Genomic DNA, 13,446 nt, shown 5'->3' on the forward strand with positions numbered 1-13,446 from the left:
CAGCTCCGTTCCCTTCTCTGGACACACTCCAACCCCTCAATGTCCTTCTGGTTGTGAGGGGCCCAGAACTGACCACAGGACTGGAGCTGCAGCCTCATCTCATGCACAGACATCTCTGTCTCTGTCTCTGGATGCAGACAGCTGTAACACCATCCACACCCACGCTGCCCATTTTCTGTGCCAAGTATCATTGGAAAAATTATTCATTCATTATACATCAAACTCTACTCCTTTCTGTAGCATCTCCTCTGGGCTGCTGTGGGTGAACCATCCTGATCTCAAAGTCTCCCTGCATAAAGCTGCACAGCAAACCCCTGCCTAGGGGCTGTTCTGCAGCCCTTCTCCAAGCCCCTCAGTATGTCTGGAAGGCAGATCTACTTTATGCCACACAAGCTCTAACTCTCTCCAACAAAATATGCTGAACAAGAGCAGGTCCTCTTCTGCAAGCAAAGTCTGGATGTATGTGTTCTCCCTGTCCAACAAATGTGGATGTGCAGCTTTTAAATCACTGAATCCCGAACTGGTTTGGATTGGAAGGAACTTTAAAAATCATCCAGTCCTAACCCCCTGCCATGGTCAGGGACACCTCCCACAGCCCAGGGTGCTCCAAGCCCCATCCAACCTTCGACACTGCCAGGGATGGGCAGAAAGAGATGATGATTTCTTAGTTTTGGTTAAACAGTCCTTGCACCACACTGGGGAGAGCAAAACACAGGATGCTTTATCACCTCTCTTTTGGGAATGAGGATACATAAAAACCCAGCATACCAAGGGGCTGCTGAAATGCTGCTCAGAGGAATTTCCTGTTCATGTGAAAGTATTTTATTGGGGAAGAGGGAGGGAAAACTCTGTAGGGTTGGTTTTGGGTTGTTTTTTTTTTTGGTGGTGTGTGGGGTTTTCTTGGGGGGGGGGGCGTGGGGGGAGAAATTTTCTTTTCTTTATCAGGAAACAGACTGGATGGAACAAGTTTGGTCAGCCATGGGTTCAGGCAGTAAGCCTCAGACAAGAAGATGCTGCCATAGCCAGGCAGTGTGTCCATTCCTCTGCTCCAGGGTTTGGGAGGTATCAACTTCACCAAGGGGAATGCTGAACTGGGAAAAAGCTGGGAGCATCATAACCCAGCAGGAAAGGTTTCCTCAGCAGTTTTGTTAGAGGCTATTTAACACTTCACAATTCTGAGTCTGCTTCTAAATCACTTCCCCCCAAAGTTCAGCTTTGACAGCACCCATGGGTTGGCAAAGGCTTCTCCAGTTTCCATGAGCTGTGGGTAAATAGCCCAGTGATCATTTCCACAACTGTGACTATCACAGGGAGATAAAATCAATTTTTAATCCAGCCAAAGAGTAGAGCTTATTCATTCTGGTGAACGTTGGGCCAGATCTGTAATAATAATACTTTGGGCTCAGGAAGGTGTCAAATGTGATTTCTTTAAACTTCACCTTGTCTCCCTGCCAGACTGAGCTGCTGAAAGCTCAGGGATATCAAAAGATGGTGAGGCTGCTCCAGGCTGGAAGTATGGATACAGAATGCAAAGAGCCTTTGGAGCAGGAACCAATCCCATTAGACACTGCCAGCTGTAGTGAAATCTGTTTCCATATGTTGGGCTGAAAGCTGAAGAGCAGTAAATATTACATCAAAATCAATTAATTTTAAAATAAACTTTTGACAGCTGAAGATGAAAGCACTAAAAATATTGCAGGGAGCTGAGGAAGTCTTTTAGAAAATAAAATAGGAGTCTACCTTCAGAAAAGTTTACATGTGAGTTAAAACTGATCCAAACCACACTAACAAATTATGTCTGCACAGGAGCTCTGCTGCAGGACATCTGGATGCCAGCATGGAGTGGGTGCCCTCCCCAGGTACAGACTTCAGAAGGTGCTGAAAGGGACTGCAACCTTTGAGCCTCCATCAGAGGAGGAAACCCCCACCCAAAGGGGTTCCAACTCTGTTCCACACCCCTCAGAAACCTAAACTTCTGACAAAGCCTGGAGCACCCTTCACATCCCAACTCCTGACCACAAATGGAGCTTTATTTCCTTCCTCACTCTATAAATACCACTTGTGCAGAGGGATATTTGAAGAGCTATTTATAGGTTGAACACCCTGTACACAAAGCAGCTACAACCTCCATTGGTGCCTCCTCTTTATCTTGATGGGCAACATCACCTCCTAATCAGTATTTCTTTGTAGTGACTCCTTCTCCAGGGTTGGAGTCTCAGGACTGAGCATCCCCCCCATCAGCTCTTCCCATCAACACTGCTGAAGAACCAGTCCCAAAGAATGGTCCATGAACTGTGGCACCCTGTGTGGCTCTCACCTTTATTTCCAGCTGTTAAATCTCATTACCCACAGCTAAAAATACATCAGCACTTTCCCCATATGCCTTTCCCCAAGAAGTCACCATGGCAACTGATGCTCCTGGCTCAGAACTGGGAGTTGATGTGGTCCATGGAGTAAATCTCTCAGCAAAGGCATTGCCAGGGAGAAACTTTGAGACCTTTTTTATTTGGGCTGGAAGCTGCCCCATAGAGGGATGCTTTGCCCTGGTCAGAAAACAAAAAATTTTGATTTGTCTTTAAAAGGAAGAATCAAGATAACTTGGGAGGGTGGGATAAGGAGGGGGAGTGGCTGCAATGCTGCCCAGCAGCTGCCTCTCCCTTGCCCAGCTTGGGTGAGTGCAGGGGCTCTGCTGCCACCCAAAATCCTGCATTCACATGCAAACACTTGAGATTTATTCCTCTTCCCATTATATAGCACCTTCTTTTACCGCCAAATGTAGGCAGCTGATGCAAATTAGAGGATAAAAGATAAAAAAAAAAAAAAACCAACACACAAAAACAAACAAAAAAAACCAACAAAAAGAAAAACCCCACACAAAACCAACCAACCAACCAACCAAAACAACAAGAACAAACCCTGGAAATATTTCCAGAGGAGAAGGCAGCCCATGTTGCTGGTGATGGCACCAGCCCGATTCTCAGGAAAATCACTTCTCAGAGAGATCAGGTCAGGATCTGAGTGCTCTTCTCTCTGCCTCAGTTTCTCCATCCCATGGGAACAACGGGCCTGCTCCTCTGTCCAAGGTGATTCCACACAAACCTGCTCCCCCCAACAACTTGAGCAGCACTAAATCCACTTTCTCCCACAGTGAATTCCAGCAGCAGCACCAATGATGCTGCAGAGAGGGTGGTCAGATGGATCCCTCCTCATCTCAAAACAAGAACTAAATTCCCAAATGATACAAAGCTGGAAAGAATCACTGGGACAAAAAGCCTCCCAAGGAGGAAGGAGCACTGTGCCAATGTGTCAGGATGTGGGGACATCATGGTCCCCACTGGAGCCCCAGTGCTGAGCTGGGAGATGTGGTTTTCAGGAGAGTTAATCCCAATGTGTTTCCCCAGGATTTGTGTTCTCTGGGAGCAGGGAGCAGAGTGATCACTTCTGAGATCACGTCAGCATTCAGGCACTGGATATGGGGGATGTGGCTTAAATTCAGCCCCTGTCCAGCTTAAATCCAGCTGCCCCCTCACCGAGCACCCAACCATCTGATGATCCCAAGCTCCTCTGGGAAGAAAAAAGGAAGAATCATGATTTTTTTTTTTTCAATTACTTTTCTGAGGGGCACAAACAAGACCACTGGTAGAGCTGGACCTGACACCCAGCCTAGCAATTAATTGGCTTTCTCCATCTGCACCCAAAATCAAAGTCCTCACCCATCCTCTCCAGCCCTTCCCTCCACAGTCCCAGGGCAAGCACTGACCTTGCACTCCCATCCCCAGCTCATCCCTCTTTCCTGCTCACTGGAAGGTTTATTTGCAGACTATTTCCCTCTGACTGGTAACAAGACACAACCATAATTAGAATCACAGAACCATCATGGTTGAAAAGGACCTTCAAAATCATCGAGTCCAACCATCAGCCTTACACCACCTTAACCACTAAATGATCTCCTGAAGCTCCACATCTACCCAGTTTTTTACTCCCTCCAGGGACAGTGACTCCACCATAGAATCATAGAATCATCTCCCTGGGCAGTCTGTTCCAATGCTTCACCAGTCTTTCAGGGAAGAAATTTTTCCTAATACCCAATCTGCACCTCCCCAGGCACAACTTGAACCCATTCCCTCTTCTATCACAGTCCCTGGGGAGAAGAGGCCAACACCCCCCTGACTGCAGCCTCCTCTTCCAGGGAGTTGCAGAGGGGAATAAGGGCTCCTCTCAGCCTCCCCTTCTCATTACACACATAATTTTTGTTTTCCTTCCTGGATGGGAATGAGTCCAGGTTCTCTGGGAAATAAACATCACTAGAATAAATTTTGTAATTACACTGTAACTACCACCTCCTAACTACGCAGGAATTACAACCTAAGTCCTCTATGGTTACTTTCATTAGGATGATAAGAGGAGAAATACCAGCACCCAAAATCTTTCAAGTCATCTCATTCACTTAATTGCAGGTTTGGGCACAAAAGTACAAACTGAATGATCTAAAAGCTGCAAATAGCACATCCTCGAGTGCACTGTTAAGTGAGTCTCATAACTACTATGCAATGGCTTTGGGGTTTTTTTAAATGGAAATTTCCATCCCTCCATCTGCTGTACTTAGACTGGTGGGGTTTGGGATTTTTTCTGTTTTGTTTTGGGGTTTGGTGTTTTTTTGTTTGTTTGTTTGTTTTTGGATTCTTTTGGTTGTTTGGTTTTGTTGTTGTTGTTGTTATTGATTTTTTTTCCCCTGCCAATTGATAAAAAGTGTCATTTTTCATGGAATGGAGACTTCACCCCCCCCCAACATATTCCAACTGAAGGTGTCAAAAAAATCTTTCCCTTGGTTATTCTCCATCTCAGTGAAACAGCTCAACAACCCCAAACTCTTTCACTGCAGCCTGGAGCAACCTCTCCCATCAGCATCACCAAAACCAAGCAAGACCAAGGCTGCAGCTGGAAATGGGGCACAAACCCCTGGGATAACAGAGGCAGAGCTGTGTCAGGGCACTGCCAACCAACATCACTCAACTTGACCAAGTACCTGAGCTCAGCAAGCTCAGCCTCAAAATTAAGTGCTTTGTCTTGTGTTTCCTTAGAGGGACTTCTTCATCCATAATTTGGTAGATTCTTTTTTTGTTGTTGTTCTTCCCTTTCTCCAGAAAAAAAAAAAAAAGATTTGTGGAAATTACGTTTCCTGTGGTTACACTCCCAAACACCCTCAGCACTTGCCAAGTGACCTGGGGGACCAGGTAAATGCATGATATAAATGTTCTCTGCTGCTACAGGAGATGCTTTTAAAAAGCAGCTTTTCCTGCAAACAACAGGGGCTGCACCATTTGCTCACAAACACCCAGCAGGGATTTGCAGAGCAGTCAGAAGGATTTGGCAAAATGGCAACTTCCACTTTCCCCTTTAAATTTCCCTACTATGGCCAGAATTTCATCCAGGAGACAAGCAGGACTCCCCTTCAGCTCCTTCCAATGGCAAGAGAGGAATGCATGGGGTTAGAGACGCTGTGCTGTGAGCTTTCCCATTAAAGAATGTGGAACAATCAGGTTTCCAGTGCCTGAGGAAGGTACAGGCTGGTTCTGAGTAGTGAGGGATGAACTCAGGATGAAAGAAGTGAGGATGAGGTCAGAGAGGGTGCAAAAGGCCAGGCTGCCAGGTGAGAATTATGGAATTCTCAGGGTTGGAAAAGACCCATAAGATCATCAAGTCCAACCGTCAGGCCTCCAGCCCCTCACCACTAAACCATCCAGGTTCAGAAGATCCCCTTAGTCCTCAGCATGCTAAGAATTTTTTCACTCCAAGTCTATCATTTCACACTGCAGCAGTAAGCACAAAGCCCAGGTGATTTCATGTCAACTCTTAGGTGAAGGATCATCTTCTGCCAAGCTGTGTTTGAAAGATCCCTGGTTCTTGCTCAGATCCCTGGTTCTCCTGGTGCTTACCCTTGGCTCTGTGATTCCACTCTCTCAACCAAAGAGCTCACAACATGGGTCTTTGTTTGAGCAGCCATCATCAAACAGATCACTATAAACAGTGAAAAAAAAAAAAAGAGGAAAAGAGGAAAATAAAATTTTAGAAAGAAAAGTGAAAAAAAGAGAAAAAAATAAAAGAGAAAAGAAAAAAAGAGAAAAAGAGGAAAAAATAGAGAGAAGAGGGAAGAGAGAGAGGTGAAAATAGAAAAGAGAGAAAAAAAGAAAAGAGAAATAAGAGGAAAGAAGAAAGAGGAAAAAAGAGAAAAGAGAGAAAATAGAAAAAAGAGAAAGAGGAAAAAGAGAAAAAAGAAAAGCAGCTTCTAGCAATGAGAGATCACCACTATGAAAGCAGATAAATTTAAGCTGCATGTTACAACTTCTGTTTACAACTTAAGAACCCGCTACAAAAGAGGTGAATAAGGAGAGAATAATTTTTCATTGTTTTCCACAGAAACCTCAATCTCCTCTTTTACTCATTCTTTTTATTAGGAAACAATCTTTATCCTTCCTTCCTCCTTTACACACAGCAGGCACAAAACCTTTTCCCTTCCACCCCTTCCAAGAACCTCACACCCAGCTCATGTTCTCCTGGGAACAACTGAGCCACACAGAGAAGGGTTCAGCTTCACAACATTTTCTTTTTAAGCTGCCTAGATATAAACCTGGAATATCTGGGACCTGCTGGTTTAGTTTATTGACAGCAATACCCAATTTATCATCCGAAGTGAAACATTTGCAGGACATAAATAGGCAATAAGCTTAGGGCTCTACCCTGTAGTGTCTCAAGAAGGAAAGTGATTTGCTCCGAGATCGCTTAGGGATGGCTCTCATTAATGTTGAAGAGATAATGGCTCCCCACTTTTTTCTTTTTCCTTTTTTAATATATATATATAATTTGCATCCTGATTGATTTACTGCTAGAATACTCTTCATGCATTTCTTACCAAAATGAGAGCTTCAGTCTGCAGCCCTGCCTGGCAATAACTGTGTAGGAAATATAACCTCACCCATCATCTCAAGCTCTTTCCCTAGACTCTGCAACAGTGCCTTAATTAGACTTTGAGCACTCTCTGTTGGAAATTTACTGCCCAATATTCAAATGTAGGTACCTGCCATTTAGAATAATATCCTTGACAGAGCAATGTAGAGGCCCATTTGTTACGAGCATCTCAAGCACCCTGAGAGCTGGCTCTGAGAGATGATAAGTTCCTCCTTCCCCCCTTGAGTCAGGCCAGGCAGTACCTGTGGCAAAATGCACTGGAGTTCGATTGCTTTCCTAGTCCCTCTGCCTTTAATGACTTTCCAGTGGCTACCCAGTGGCACATTAAGCCCAACTTAATGTGTCCTTCCTGGGCTTATTCCAAGGGCCAGAGACACATCTCACCTCCTGGCAGTGGCTGCTCAGTGGTTCTGAGATGAGCAAGGACACCTCCAGGTCCTCAGTGAGATGTTGCTCATGGCTCTTCCACCAACTTCTCCCAGGAATCATCTCCAGCATCCCCCTTTTCCCTTCCCACTCAGCAGATTTGTCACCTGCCCTTTGGATTCATTCCCACTGCTTTTCTCCCATATCACTACCCCAGGTGAGCAGAAGAATCCCACAGTACTGATGACTTCATGCTTTTCAGTTCAAAGCTACCCATTCCTCTGCATTTTCTGTTCTCCAAGTCCCAGAATCTATCCTGGATAAAGAATCTCTTTTCTCCACAAAAGCCAAAAGTGATGATAACACATAAATTGCCTCACTGCAAGTGCATCTTGTGATCAAGAGCTCAGCAAAACAAATCACACTTTGATGCAACTTCTCCAGTTCTCCCTCTTCACTGTTCCAAGGCTCAGGAATCTAAACTTCATCCTACAAACAACAATCCTAGCTCAAAAGGAGGAAAACTACAGATCTGATTCCATTTGGAATGGAAACTGTCTGGGAAGCACTCAGCAAGACCAAAACTGCTGCCTAGGTCAAAGTGCCAGAAACAAATGGTAATTTCTGCCCTTTATGCTCAGAAACTCAGACTCCAATGCAGTGAATTAAGTACTCATCTTTTTGCCTTGCTTTGGGGCATTTTGTTCCAGTAATTTTCAGTTTTGGTTGTGCAGTGAAAATGAGCACCTATTTATCTTCTCTGGCTGACAAGTGCTGTAATCTCTGAAATCCACTGAACTCTTCTACCTCTGAGTGATCTTCATAGCTCCACAAATCCCGAGAATCCAGCACCAGCCTGGCAGGAGAGCCAGGCTTTACACCCCTGCCCCTACTCCACCACCTCTGATGACACCAGTTAGTGGCACTGATATCACTATTAATGGCACTGGAAATCCCTTCAGTGACCCAAACAGACCCCAAATTGCCATCAGCTGGAGAAGGCTCCTTTGGAGACCAGAGCAGAGGTTGCAAGTTCTCAGTAATGCACAGATCCCAGAATCCCAGGATGGTTTGGGTTGGAAGGGACCTTAAAGCTGACCCAGTGCCACCCCTGCCATGGTCAGGGACACCTCCCACAGCCCAGGGTGCTCCAAGCCCCATCCAACCTTCAACACTGCCAGGGATGGGGCAGCCACAGCTTCTCTGGGAAACCTGGGACAGGGGCTCAGCACCCTCACAACAAACAATTTCTTCCTAAGATATCATTTAAATCTTACCTCTTCCAGTTCAAAAACATCACCTCTCATCCTATTGATGTGAGAGCTCATTGCAGGAGAAGGGAAAGCATGGAGCAGTGGTGGATGTAGGCAAAGGGATGGGGTCCAAGCCATGAGCTCTGCTGGGTGTTAAATCACAGTCATGTGCTTGGGTGAGCTTTGGGCAGCTCAGCTGCACACTGCCTCCTCCTCAGCTTTGTAAGGGCTGTGATCAGACCACGATGGATGAAAAGGGTTAATTTCAAATGCCTTGGTAGAAATAAAGGTGACAAAAATCCTGAGATCATCTCCCCTTCAGTTTGCTTTCCTTTCAGTGGCTTTGCAGTGTAACAAACTCAAAGTTCATATTCCTGAACAGGAATGGTCTCCAGAAGAGGTCTCTTTGTGGTGAAATTCCAATATTTCGCAGCCATGTTACTTAATATTTAGGAAGTCAATTTATAAATTCAAAACAAAATATTGCAGCTTTACTGAAATGAAGCTCTTCTATTCTTTTCACTTGAAGGGCCATTGTCAACATGGGAATGTAATCAAATCTGCATTTTTCTGATGGAAAATGTTTCCACCGAAAGAATTGCAATCAGCTCAAGCTCCCTCCATGCTCTTTGGTCCAAGTTTATTGTTTTACAAAGTGGAAAGCAATTTGAGAAAGCTTTTCCCTGACTAACATGACTACAAATCATCATTGGATCGTACTTGTTTAGGGCCAAGAAGCACCAAAACTCACCACAGCAATGCCTTCAGCCTGGGTGTAAAACTGATACAGCTTCAGCATATTTTCCTTTTTAGCTATTCCAAAGTATTTCTTTATGCAGATAGCAGAAAACTCATTGCAAATCACTAAAAGATCTGAATTTTGCTGTGGAGGTAACATTATCTGAGATGTTTGTTCCCTGTGTCTGAAGGTACATCCCAAAAACCAGAAGTTGTTCTGATAGAGCTGTGTTGGGATCTGTTTGAGGGGAATGAAATTTGTGTGGGTTTTATCTCTGGGCAGAGAAGTCCTGGCAGATGGAACCTGTTCAGCTCTCCATAGCTCCCTGGAAGGAGGTTGTAGTGAAAGGGAATTGGTCTCCTCTTTCTAATAACAAGACACACAACAAAAGGAAACAGCCTCAAGTTGTGCCAGGGGAGGTTTATGTTGGATGTTGGGAAGAATTTCTCCCTGGAAAGGGTTGTCAGGGCCTGGCCCAGGCTGCCCAGGGCAGGGCTGGAGTCCCCATCATCCCTGGAGGGGTTTCAGAGCCCTGGAGATGTGGGGATGAGGGACATGGGGTGGGGGTGGGCTGGGCAGGGATGGGGGAAGGGTTGGACCTGATGAGCTGAAAGGGCTTTTCCAACCTTTTCCAGCCAAAGGATTCTATGGTTTCCTGACTCTGTGTTTGCTAACCCCAAGCTGTCATCTCACCCTTAGGGTATTGTCCCAGATCAGTGCTCCCAGGCTGCCATACACAAACAAAAGGGGAGGATGCCCAAAGACACCATCAAACAGCTGAAAATCTCCTCCTGAGCAGGTCTGCAACCCTGTGCCATGCTGGAAGAACTGCTGCAGGGTTCAGGTTGAGACCCAAATAAATCTCCTTCCTGTCCAAAATCCCAGACGTGCTCCTTCAGCTCACACTCTGCTGGGTAGGTTATGACCCAAGAAGCTGCCACAGGGAGAAAAAAACCACAGGGATTTTCCAAATATTTATTACTAAGTTAACCTCAAGCAAGATTTCTGGTGTGCATCCACAGAAGCCTCCCCTGGGATGTGCTGGCTAAAGACAAGGCCACCAAGTAGTCCCAGGCTTTTCCTAACCTAAACCCAGGCTGATTTCCAGCCAAGAAACTGGGACAGAGATGTTCCAAAGCCACCTGAGAGCATATCCCACCAGGAATGTGCACAGGGAATTGGGAGCTGCTCACTGGTACAAACAGATTCACTCCAGTGACCTGGACACTGACATTTCCAAAGGAGATGAAATGCAGCCCATCAGGTCACTGAGATACAGAGACCTGCTCAGGACCCCGAGAATGTGAAAGGTTTCACCCGCAAATCCAGAGAGAGCTTTTACTTGTGGAGTGCTTAACAGGAGGGGCAGGAGAAACGTTTTGTTTTCTTTTTATTCTGTTTATCTTGTGCAGCAAACAGGAAAAGCTCTGTACCGAAAACCTTGCACCTTCCAAAAATTCCAGGAGAGAGTCTGAAATATTCATATTTCTTTCCTGTTTGATTCCTGGAATGAAACTGCTCTTTCTACACATCAAAGGCACATAAAAATAAAACATTCCTAAGAATAAATTGCTGTACTTTTTCTCCACTGTGCACCTGAAAGCAGTCCTTGAGAAATCAATTGTAAAATATGTGTTGGAGGCAAGCACAGACAATTCAGCTTAAAAGCAATTTCTTTACTCTCAAGCTTTGAAGTTACTTTAAATAATGTTGAAGAATTTATTTATTTTTCTAAATTTTGGTAGCTTTTTTTTTTTGCTTTTTTTTCCTGTCCCAAAACTAGGAGTGAGTTTGGCAACTCCTCTCTGGTGAAATGAAGAGTAATCTCACTGGTGTGGTAGAAGAGAAATGAAATTCAAACCCTTTGCTAGTACTGACTGCTGGGGCTGGGACACCGAAAACCAGAACCTAATTATGGCATGGATCAGCAGTTAAATGTTCCCTGATGATGTTTCTTTACTAACCAAGTCCTGGGAGCAGCCTGAGAAGCCCCTAGATAGTACGTAAACCTAAACATACATAAAACCCAACTGAAGAGTATGGGTTCTGTACTTACGTATTTGGATGTATTTGTAATTCACCGTTGTTATTATTACCACTTCATTAAACCTATCCTGCAATTTTTTTCCGACTTTAAAGTCTCTCCCCTTTATTCCCCTTTTTTTTTATCTTGCCCTGAAATGGTCATGAGGGAATAACAAAGAACCAACTATGAGCCATGTCCCATCACATATGTGGAAGGAACACACCCAAGAGGTGGAGGGAACTGGGATAAGGAGATAAGCCCTCCCAAAATGAGTGAGAGCAGATGCCCATAGCATGTGGCCCTTCTCTACCTTCCACCACCTTTGGTGGAAACAAACCTGATTTGCACCAATCAACCAAGATGAGGATTTGATCTGCACTCCCTCTTCCCATCTGCTGGTTCTCATCCAAATTATTGCCAACGTGAGGGCTGAACATGAGGTAGTTCAGAGGGTTTTTTCTTCTTGAGAAGGAAACAGCAAAAGCTGAAAGCACAGTAAGTCTCTGCAAAGAAGATGGTTTAATTAGCTGGCGTGATATCAAACCTTAATGACTTCTGATACACAATTACAGAGCATTGTCTGAGCTTGGAAAAAACCATGTAACCTGCCTTTATCATCACTGGACTCTGTGTTCACTTGATCCTTTCAAGATAAATCACATGCTCACATTTCTGTGGCCATTTCTGTATCTCCTGGTCTTTGGAACAAACGAACATCTCTAAAAATAACACTAAGTCTCATAACCTGAACATGTAATCAAGTGCACAGGCTGCAATTACTGCCTTTCTGAGGGGATATTAAAATTCAAACCTTCTGACAGTGGAGAAGTCCAGCTGAAGCTGTACTGAGGAGGAAATAAATTTACACCTTGCCACTCATCTCTACCTGGGAAGCAGGACAGCAGCTGAAGTGGGGGAAGAGCCTTCTCAGTGCTGCAGGCCAGGGACCTGTGCTTTATCTGTGTCACTTCAGGTGCTGGCACCCTGATGTATCTCTAGGAAAGGTGCTACCAGAATACAGGTTATGGCTGGAAAATCCTCTGTCTGGCAGAGCTTTGAGCTCCTCCTTGCTCATTCTCTCCACATCCCTCTCCTCACGTGCAGCCCTGAGGAGCTCCTCCTCTCCTGGCCCTGGCACCCGCTGCCCCAGTGTAAACCTTCTCCTCCAGCACCCTGGTGCCAGCTCCTCCCACACCCTTACTTTGAGTCATTTCTAATTTATTCCCTTTCTCTTGTGTCAGCCTCGTGCTGCCCATTTGGGCTCTTTCTCCTCACTGCCTCTGATGTACAGCACGAGAGGGGCAGCAGCTGATTCCCAGCTCTGGTTCCAACCTCCCTGCCCTCAGGAATCCTGCAGCTTTCTCAGGACCAAAACACATCAGGGCTGCTGAGGCATGGTCAAGCCCAGACACACCTCCCCTCCTCTTCCTCTGCACCCACCAGTTCAGGGAGGGAACTGGAAGGAGAAAATCAGCTCATCAGCCAGGCAGTCACATAGGCTGCAGCCTCTCAACTCTGGATACCCCACCAGGTCCTTGTGTGGATGGGGGAGCAAATTCAGCAGGAAGGTAAATGAGTGACTGTCCTCTGAGTCACTGCAGATGCTGGTGGGAGTTTCTGGGCACCGTGAGATCCTGTTTTGCACAGGAGGCACAAAGCTGAGCTTCTCCAAGACAGCCCAGAGTGGAGAGATGCTACCTGTTGTAAACATGAAGCAAATGGAATTGAAATATACCTGGCTAAATATCTGAAATGTAAAAGGAATTTATTAATAAATCAGATGCTGATGTAGGCATCAGTAAAACCTGATACTGGATGAAGAGTGATTTATACACAAAAGCAAACTAGATCAGGCTCCCATTTCTAGAAAAGGACACCAGATGTCTTTGACGTCATCTAAATTATCTCTATTTTTAAAAGTTACTCTTTTCCATTTGCTGCCAACTCAGAAAAGTCCAATTTGCCAAGATAATATATCTAGTGTGGATGAAGATTTCCAAACTTGAAGTATCAGTCTCTTAGCAACCATAGTACTCTTTGTATTAAAAATGAGCACAGTGAGACAGACTGTCATCTTCTGTAGCCTTTTATGCACC

General features: G+C 45.1%; 1 protein-coding gene across 4 annotated transcripts in view; it reads right to left on the reverse strand.

Moving 5' to 3' along the window:
• Positions 1-13,446, reverse strand: part of CALN1 (calneuron 1) — a 154,539-nt gene that overhangs the window by 73,354 nt on the left and 67,739 nt on the right. The gene's annotated exons all lie outside the window — the stretch shown is intronic.

Source organism: Heliangelus exortis, chromosome 21 (genome assembly GCF_036169615.1).
Source record: "Heliangelus exortis chromosome 21, bHelExo1.hap1, whole genome shotgun sequence".
Classification (NCBI taxonomy): domain Eukaryota; kingdom Metazoa; phylum Chordata; class Aves; order Apodiformes; family Trochilidae; genus Heliangelus; species Heliangelus exortis.